Source organism: Herpailurus yagouaroundi, unplaced genomic scaffold, assembly GCF_014898765.1.
Source record: "Herpailurus yagouaroundi ecotype Mexico unplaced genomic scaffold, PumYag 77, whole genome shotgun sequence".
Taxonomy (NCBI): Eukaryota; Metazoa; Chordata; class Mammalia; order Carnivora; family Felidae; genus Herpailurus; species Herpailurus yagouaroundi.
In genome coordinates this window covers 24158034-24168594 of record NW_024412388.1, presented here as the reverse complement: position 1 = coordinate 24168594, position 10561 = coordinate 24158034, and positions in this window count along the sequence as shown.

The following is a 10561-nucleotide window of genomic DNA, read 5'->3' as shown; positions in this document are numbered from 1 at the left end:
AAAATCAAGAGTCAGGACACTTAACTGATGGAGCCACCCAGGCGCCTCGAAAGCTTTTAATGCAAATGTAGCCCAAGTATCTAACTTCATCAGCTTGTTACTACAAGGTTGGGTTTAATTGCCTGATTACCTTTTCATACTCAACTTATGATGATTTAACGTTTATTTATTTTTTTGGGACAGAGAGAGACAGAGCATGAACGGGGGAGGGGCAGAGAGAGAGGGAGACACAGAATCGGAAACAGGCTCCAGGCTCTGAGCCATCAGCCCAGAGCCCGACGCGGGGCTCGAACTCACGGACCGCGAGATCGTGACCTGGCTGAAGTCGGACGCTCAACCGACTGTGCCACCCAGGCGCCCCACAACTTATGATGATTTAACACCCCATCCACATGATGGCAAATCCTCAGCCTCTCCTCAAGGGGACCCCAGTTATTTCTGGGAGTCCCCAGAGAAGGGCTCCCAGGAATGGCATGCTAGAGTTAGCACGTGCCGGCTGCTAAGAGCTGATTGTTAAATATTCCGGAATTCTGTGAGCTGGTTGCTATACCGTGGAGGCTTGAAATTGGCCACACTGGGAGTATTTATACAATGGAAATCAGTGAATGCTACCTATCAGAACGTTTTTTTTTTTTTTCTTTTTAATTAAAAAAAATTTAGAGCCAGTTTACCAGTACAAGGGTCCCCAAACTAACAAGTAAACTCCTGTTTCTAGGGGGCATTGTCTCCCCTCCGAATGAGGCTCCACTGTGAAGGCTCTTGGAAAATCCTGTCCACTGGCCCTGCTCATCCGGCGAAGGCCAATGTTCCTATACTCTCTGGGAGCCAAGGGTGAAGTTGAGGGCTGCCCACCCATAGATCCAGACATGGAGTGGAACCTTGAAGATACAGGGTTTCTCCAAACTTCCCTCTGCTTCTCCTCTAATCAGCTGGCTTTCAAAGCTCTTAAGTCTTTTTCTTTCTTTTAAATCAAGGCTCCATGGTGGTGGTGCCGAAGTGTGGCTTGGCGACTTTATCCCCCGTGTGGAAGACTCTGCCAGTTGCATTTTCTCAAAAAAACATTTTTTTTTTAGTGTTCATTTATTGTTGAGACAGACAAAGACAGAGCATGAGCGGGGGAGGGGCAGAGAGAGAGAGAGGGAGACCCAGAATCCGAAGCGGGCTCCAGGCTCCGAGCCGTCAGCACAGAGCCGGACGTGGGGCTTGAACTCACGAACCCACAAAATCATGACCTGAGCCGAAGTCGGGCGCTTAACCGACTGAGCCACCCAGGTGTCCCCAGTGGCATTTTCTATATGCATTCCCCCATCTTCCTTATTGTGACTGTGACGTCAGAGGAGCAGAATGGCAGAGTGGGAGACACAAGAAGCCACCATAAGGACCCCGGAGCCAAAATAAAATCCCCTTACTCAGGCCCCTGTTAGCTGTCCTAACTGCTGTTTGAATTGGTTCCTAACTGAAACGCTTCTCTGGAATGTTCATCAGCTCATCAAGCCGGTTGAGCAAATACTCATATTTTCTACGCAAGCACAATATCCAATCTAGATCCCTCTGCTTTTTATTGTTTGATGGGAATGCTATTGATTTTTGTCTATTGATTTTGTAATTGGCCACGTTCTTGGACCCACTTTACATTGTTAATGGATTTGGGGGAGGATTTCCAGATATAGAATCATATTAGCTTTAAATAATGATTATTTTGCCTCATTCTTTGTAATATTTATACCCCTTTAATGTGTTTCTCTAATTACATCAACTAGAATGTTCAGAACTGTTAATTAAACACTGTAGTAGGGATCCTTGATTGTTCTTTTTCTTTTTTTTTAATTTTTAATTTTTAATTAATTTATTTTTTTAAAATTTTCTTTTTTTTTTGAACGTTTATTTATTTTTGGGACAGAGAGAGACAGAGCATGAACGGGGGAAGGGCAGAGAGAGAGGGAGACACAGAATCGGAAACAGGCTCCAGGCTCTGAGCCATCAGCCCAGAGCCCGACGCGGGGCTCGAACTCACGGACCGCGAGATCGTGACCTGGCTGAAGTCGGACGCTTAATCGACTGCGCCACCCAGGCGCCCCTTCTTTTTCTTTTTTTTTAATTAAAAGCATTTATCTTAGATGGGGCACCTGGGTGGCTCAGTTGGTTAAGCCTCCGACTTTGGCTCAGGTCATGATCTTGCCGTTCCCAAGTCCAAGCCCCGCATCAGGGTCTGTGCTGACAGCTCAGAGCCTGGAGCCTGTTTCAAATCCTATGTCCCCCTCTCTCTTTCTACCCCCCCCCCCCCACTCACACTCTGTATCTCTCTCTCAAAAATAAGTAAAAATTAAAAACAAATTTACCTTAGAGCACAAGAGCAGGAAAGAGGGGCAGAGGGAGAGACAGACAGTGAGAGAGAATCTCAAGCAGGGTCCACACTCAGTGTAGAGCCTGATACAGGGCTTGATCTCACGAACTGTGCCTGGGCAGAAACCGAGAGTTGGGTACTTAACTAACTGAACCACCCAGGTGCCCCAAGATTGTTCTTTACTAATGAAACTATTTCTAGAGTTTTATTGTGAAGCATGAGCTTAAAGTTGGTTTAAGACATTTGAAAGCAATAATCATATGAAAGTATCACTTTTACTTTACTAAGATTTGTAAAATTTAGTTATAGATATTAAATTTATGAAATGCAATTTCACTATCTTTTAATAATATTGTATGGCTTTCTTTTTCTCCTTATTATAAGATAAATTATAGTAATAGATTTTCTCATATTGATCTATGTTTTTACTTCTGTAAAGAATACACTTGGTCATGGTATATTTTTCTTTTAAATGATTATTGTAGTCTATTTCCTATAATAAATTATATTAATAGATTTATTAATATTGAACTGTTTTAACATTCCTATAATAAATACCACTTGATCAAGGCATCTTTCTTTCCTAAAACACTATTAGGCTCACTTTGCTTATCTTTAAAAAATGTTGTTTTTATTTGAGACAGAGAGAGAGAGTAGGGGAGAAGGGCAGAGGGAGAGAGAAAGAATCTTAAGCAGGCTTCATGCTCAGCATGGAGCCTGACCCAGGGTTCGATTCCATGACCCTGGGATCATGACCTGTTTTGCCAATATTTTTTAAAGAGTATGAACTCAGTCTATAACTAAACCCAGTTGCACAAGAAATATCACGTTTCATATTCTGCCATGATTTTATTCAGGAGTTTTGCATCAATAGAATGAGTGAGGTTGGTCTCTTCTTTTCCTTTCCTGCACTACCCTTGGGTTTAGGGAACAGGGTCTTCCTAAAGAAACTATTTCCTTCTTTATCAAGTTGTTCCTGTCACTTGATGTAACTGCCCAATATGTAGGCTGCATTATTCTCATGTTATACCTGAGGAGACTGAAATCTGCTAGGACTGAAATCGTTAAGCCTGATAGCAAGGTCTCTGGGAAGCAAACTTTGCCAGTGAAAGGCAGTGTAGAATCGTGGTTGAGTTGGACTCTAGGGCTGGAGTAACCAGCCGACTGACCCTGGACACCCACCCCCACCTTGAGTTCTTAGGAGAATTTAACAGAATGATTGTGTATAGAACGGAGAACAATGCCTGGCACAGAGTAAACACTAAATAGACAGGAGTTGAAAAACAGAATGTAACAAAACAAACCACAGGCTACTTGGTGGACAGGAATCAGGCAGAAAGAGAAGAGCAGTCCTGAGGGTGGCTCCTTTCACGCTGAGGAAAAGCCTCAGAAATGATCTCTGCCCAGAGCAGCACCCCCTTCCTACCACCCACACTCCATATGCCTTCCAGATTTCCTGCCCTTTGCCAGGACAGAGCTGCAGGGACCTTCTCAACTGTCAGCTTGCCTCCTGGACACCCCACATTCTCCTAAACCAAGGCCTCACATGGTCCCTCTGGCTTGGGATTGTGTTGGAAGAAAGACTGTTCAGTGACCAAAGTAAAAAGCAATTCACATTTTCCCTGGTGGGTCCTGAACAGCGTGAAAGGCAGTTCAGTGAAGGGCACTCCCGACTGAAGCTGCCTCCTTTTCCTCTGTCGTGTCTTACCCACACCTTCCAGCTGCTTTGAAGACACAGTCTTTCACTCTCAAGTCCCACCCCAGCTGGCTGACCACCTCCTCCCTCTATCCAGTCACCATTCCCAACACTACTCCCCCAGCCTCACACTGTGCCCACTCCCGGCGCCCAGCCCCCAACATGCCCCTCCCAGCAACATAGCTTGTTCCGGGTTCTGATTGCTTCTCCCACAAGAAGCAGCTGTCCCTGGAGTTCTTTGGTTCTGTCCTTTGGTGCCCTTGAGGATTCTTTCTGTCTGCAGAGAAGACTATTAAGGTTTATTTTCGGTTTTAAAAATGGAGTCAATTTATTAAAATTACAAATCCCAAAACCTTAGTTCTTCTTAGGCTTTTATGTTCAACTTACAAATCTTGTTGTTCTATTTATAAGCCTAATGCATCTTCAGAGTAATTTTTAAGGAGACTTTAAATGTTTGGTCCTATTTCCAAACTCAGTTAAACACCTTCACATTGTAAACCTGCACGAATACATTTAAATATATTTGATTTCTTTTTAAGTATTTAGATTTTCTCACTTAAACAGAATCTTGCTAAGAACAACATAATTCCTATCAATATAAGAAATTAATAAACACAGTGAGCCCAAAACTCACTTAGATGTTCCAATATTATGCATTACTTTAGTAAGATTTCAACTTGCAATCAGAAGTCTCAATTACACATTTTTTTTAATTTATTTTTTTGAGAGAGGGGGAGGGGTCAGAGGGAGAGAGAGAGAATCTTTTTTTTTTTAATGTTTATTTATTTATTTGGGGGAGAGAGAGAGAATGAGTGTGCGTGGGGGAGGGGCAGAGAGAGAGAGGGAGACAGAGAATCCAAAGTAGGTTCGCACTGTCAGTGCAGAGCCTGATGGGGGGCTTGGACCCTCGAGCTGTGAGATCATGACCTTTCCCGGTGTTGGATGCTTAACTGACTGAGCCACCCAGGTGTCCCCTCTTTTACATTAAAATAATATTTTTCTAATTACTTCATTTAATTTTTTTCAATTACACATTGAAATTGGAGTCACACAGTAGTCATTCTAATCGACCAAATGCTCTTAAATATTACAACTACATAAGATACCAAATATTAGGAGACTTCTCTTTTTTTTAAGCTTATTTATTTCTTTTGAGAAGGAGGGGGAGAGAGACAGAGTACGAGAAGGGGAAGGACAGAGAAAGGGAGGGAGAGCAGGGATTCCAAGCAGGCTCCATGCCGTCAGTGCAGAGCCCGGACACAGGCACAAACCATGAGATCATGACCTGAGCCCAAATCACGAGTCAGACGCTAAAATGCCTGAGCCACCCAGGCGCCCCAGACTTCTTATCACAACATTTCTAATGCTGAAGTTTTGATTCTCTTGGGCCTTTCTATACTTAATTTAAAATAATAATAGCTAACACTAAGAGAGCATTTTCTATATGCCAGACTCTGTTCTAAGTGCTTTTTCAGATATTATGTATTAGCTTATTTAATTGTCCCAACTCTTGACCACAAACTTCAAGTGAGCCCTGAGGGCTGCCTGGCAGCCACACTGTATGCCATGAGACCCTTCAAGCTCACATGTTTTTAAGTGACTATATTTTCTACATGCTGCCCACTTCTCAACCTCCCAACACCTCCCTATCTCAGCCAGTGACCTGTTACACAGCAAACACGTGGTCTCTCCCACTTTTTTTTTTTTTTTTTTTTTTTTTGCTAGATTTTCCTTGCTAGCTATCAGCCCGTTAAAAAAAAGGCTCAGCTTGGGGCACCTGGGTGACTCAGTTAAACGTCCAGCTCTTGATTTTGGCTCGGGTCACGCATGATCTCATGGTTTGTGAGTTCAAGCCCCGAGTCAGGCTCCGCACTGACAGTGCTTGGGGTTCTCTCTCTCTCCCCCTCTCTCTCTGTCTCTGTCCCTCCCTCACTCGTGATCTCCCTCTCTCTCAAAAATAAGTAAATAAATAAGTGTATTTTTTTTTTAAACGCTCACCTTTGCCGCAAAACTCCTCAAAGGCATTGTTGTCCCTCTCCCCTGCCCCCCTCCACCCCCAGCACGCCCACTAAGTCACCTTGGTTCATCTTACCTGATCATCAGCAGTGCCTGACCGCTAATGACTCTCTTCCTGGAGAAACCATGTCCGGGGCCAGGATGTAATTCCTTCTGGGGTTTCCTCCTAACTCCCTGCCATCCCACCTCTGACTGCTCTGTGGTTCTTCTCTCTGCTCTTCTGTGTTCTCTCTTCATGTTGGACATGCTGCTTGTCTCCTCCCTATGCCCCCTCACCCCCTTGGCGCTCCACTCTCGTCCCATCCCGTGGTCTTTATACACTTATCTGTGCGCCCCTCCTTCCCAAGTTTACATCATCAGTCCAAAACTCTCTTTTCAATTCCATGCTCACGTATCCAACCACCTGCTCAACATCTCCATTGGCATGTCGCGTAGACATCTCAAGTCAAACATATTCACAGCGGAATCCCCGATCTTCCACCCACCCCCAAGTCTGCTCACCGGGGGGTTGAATCACCTGCTCACCAAGTCTGCACCTCAGTTGATGAGCATCCTTCCAGGTGCTCAGACCAAAATCTGTGGGTTTTTCTCTGTCTTACATCTCATATTCCAAGTGCAAAATTCCGTTGGCTCTGCCGTAAAGCTGCATCCAGAATTTGGCTTTTGTTACCACCTCAGCGGCTATCACCCTTGTCTGAGTCTTACTTGGATTATTACGGTAGCTTCCTAACTGATGTCCCTTCTGCCTTGTCCATTTACATCTACTCTCAGCATAGTATCCAAAGGGATCCTTTTATTTTTTTTTTAAGCTTATTTATTTGTTTTGAGAGAGAGAGAGAGAGAGAGAGAGAGAGAGAGAGATAGGGAGGGGCAGAGACAGAGGGAGAGAGAATCCCAAGCAGGCTCAATGCTGTCAGCAAAGAGCCCGGTCCAGCTCACGAACCGTGAGATCATGACCTGAGCCAAAATCAAGAGTTGGACACTTAACCGACTGAGCCACCCAGGCGCCCCAAGAGGGAACTTTTTAAAATGTGGATCAGATCTTGTCTTTGTGCTGTTCAAAACCTTCAATGACTCCCATTTCATTGAGAATAAAAGCCAAAATCCTTGCCGTGGCCTCCAGGGCTTTGCGATCTGATTCCTTGTCCTACTCCTTTCCCTCCTCGTCAGCTCCAGCCACACTGGCCTCCTGTTCCCCCAACATCCCATGCAAGTTCCTTATAGCAGTTACTCCCTGGGCCTGGAAAGCTCTTTCCCCGGATACCTGCTTCCCCTCACTCTTTCGCCTCCTTCAGGTCCTCGCTTGAATCTCACCATTTCTAGGAGGCCAACTCCAACCACCCTACCAATATGGCAGCCAGCCACCCCCCCCCCCCACCTCCTCTGTTCCCTTCCCCGTACTCTGCTTTTTATTCCCACAGCACTTAACCATCTCTGGAGAAAAGACGTATCATTTACTTACCTATTGTGTTTATTGTTTATCTCTCCTGCTAGAGGCCAGGACTTTGGTTTTATTCCCTGACGTCTCTCTCCTAAATGCCTACAATAATGCCTGGCATTTGGTAGGCCCCCCATTAAATATTTTTTATATGAGCAGTCACATCAGAAGAGTACAATTTTTTTAAAAGTTTATTTATTTAGTTATTTTAAAAAATTTAAGTTTATTTATTTATTCTGAGAGTGAGAGAAAGCAGTGAGGAAGGGACAGAGAGAGAGAGAGGGAGAGAGAGAGAATCCCAAGCAGGCTCTGCCCTGTCAGCACAGAGCCCATCTCGGGGCTTGAACTCACCAGCCTTGAGATCATGACCTGAGCCAAAACCAAGAGTCAGATGCTTAACCTACTGAGCCACCCAGGTGCCCCAACACAATTTTCATTTCCGTCCAACAGATGAGGAGGCTGAGGCACAGGGAAGATAAGGAACTTGTCTCGGATCACCTCGCCAGTGAGTGGTGGAACTGGGATTTGGACTGAGAATGCATGTGCTTAATCACTCTTCTAGACTGCCTCTCTGTAACCTAGAACCTGTAGGCTATGCTCTGGGTTCCAGTTACTCATATTATCTAATTCTCTTTCAGAGAAGGCTGCACTCCCACCCAAGGGGGGGATGGATTTTGCATTTCTTTATCTCTTAAGATACGTAAACATGTTTCTCCATTTTACAGTAAAGACTTTTGAGCCGGATAGGCTCTTAAATTCCGTCGTGCTTTTAGGGTCACCCAGCTCGAAGGACAGAACCCAAGCTCCACGAGGACAGGTGTTCTCAGATACTCTGTCTCTTTTGTTCTTTACTGATTCGTAGAGCAGTGTCTGGAGCAAGGCTGGTGCCCCACAGATGTTAACTGTGGAGTGAATACTATCTGGGGTAGCACCTAGTTAAATTTTAGCCACATCACGTGGCTTTGTCTGACTCGAGGTCACCATTCGTTACGCCAGTCTCCGATCTATTGCATGCTCTACTTGGTTGCTTCCTGTTTCATTGTCTGAAAGTGCTAGACTGCTACAGTGGACTGTGGTCCTCCACTGGCTATGGCTTCTTGGGAACTGCCCCCCCCCCCAGGCCCGTGTGAGCTGGGTGGAGCTGTCATGGTGCCCCAACACCACAGCCATGGGGGGGGAGGGGGGTCGTGATTCACAGGCCAGTCCTGTGATTGATCGATGCTGTAGTTCAAGCTGGGCGATCAGACAGGAGGTTTTATTACTGTTATTATTGTCACTATTATACTTCACAGCATGGCTGGTACTCTTTCTGGTGTCACAAGGGGATGAGGTATAGGCTGTCAGTGAAATTGCCAGTGGGTCTCTCATTGGTCACAAAGACACCGTGTAACACGAGGGTGTGGGGCCAACATACAAATAAAGGTAGAAAGTTGAGAGGGAGGGAGAGGGACCTATGCCTTGTTTCACTGGTCGCTCTTTAATAGCCTTTTAAATCTTTTCTTTGTTTATTAGTCTGCGCAGCTTTTCTACTTCTTGAGTCAATTTTGGTAATTTCTATTTTTGATAGAGTGTCATCCTCCCGTGGGTTTGCTGTCATAATCTCATCTTTAAATTCCTTTAGCCCCATCTGCACCTACAGTTAAATCTCCTTTCTCACGATCTGTATCTGTGTCTAAAAGCGCCACACCTGTTTTTCTTAATTAGGCTCGCTAGTGATTTTGGACTTTACAAAATATTTGCAAAGAGCCAGTTTTAATTCGCTCCCTTCGCTGCTTTTTATTTCTTTTCTATTTCATGAATTTGCCTTCTTTTTATTAATTTTCTTTTACTTTTCTTTATTTTGTCCTTTTTCTAGGTCTTAAGCTGCATACACATTGAGTTCATTCCTTTCCAGCCTTTTTTATTTTAATTTAAAAAAATTTTTTTAACGTTTTTATTTATTTTTGAGACAGAGAGAGACAGAGCATGAACGGGGGAGGGTCAGAGAGAGAGGGAGGCACAGAATCTGAAACAGGCTCCAGGCTCTGAGCGGTCAGCCCAGAGCCCGACGCGGGGCTCGAACTCACAGACCGCAAGATCATGACCTGAGCCGAAGTCGGACGCTTAAACGACTGCGCCACCCAGGCGCCCCTTATTTTAATTAAAAAAATATATATATTTATTTTAAAAGAGAGAGTGCACGTGCATGAGTGGGAGAGGGGCAGAGAGAGAGAAGGAGAGAGAGAATCCCAAGCAGGCTCTCTGCTGTGAGCGCAGAGCCTGACGTGGGGCTCGAATCCAAGAATGAGGAGACCACGACCTAAGCTGAGATTAGAGTCAGACTGAGCCACCCAGCCACCCCTTTTTCAGCATTTAAAGAAAATATTTATTGGGGCACCTGGGTGGCTCGGTTGGTTAAGCGTCCAGCTTCGGCTCAGGTCATGATCTCGCAGTGCCTGAGTTCGAGCCCCGCGTCGGGCTCCGTGCTGACTCTCTCTCTTTCAAAAATAAATAAACATTTAAAAAAAAATTTTAATAAAAAAATTTAAAAATGTTTATTTATTTTGGGGGGGGGGGGGGGGGGAGTAGGGGAGGGGCAAAGAGGGAAAATCCTAAGCAGGTTCCATGCTGTCAGTGCGGCTCAGGGCTTGGTCCCAAGAACTGTGAGATCATGACCTGAGCCAAAATCAAGAGCAGGACGTTTAATCAACTGAGCCACTCAGGCACCCCAGCATTTTTTTTAACTACGTAATTTTAAATGATAAATTATCTTGTGAATGAAGATTACTGGACTCCATAGATTGTGATACAAATTTTCCCTAGTTTGATCATTGTGATTTCTATTTTTATTTCCTCTTTTCTCAGGTATTTTCCTCCACCCACTCTTCCTGGCAAATTCCTACTTGTTCATCCATTTTCAGCTTAGATGTTATTCCTCAGGGAAGGCTTCCTGACCCTCCCAATCAGGTTAGGGCTTTTAGCTGTAAACTCTTGCAGAGTTGATACTTCTGACACACATTAGAACGATTCTTTGTGTGATGATCTGTTCCTTCTCGTTCCTTACCAGTCCAGAAGCTCCTGAGCTCAG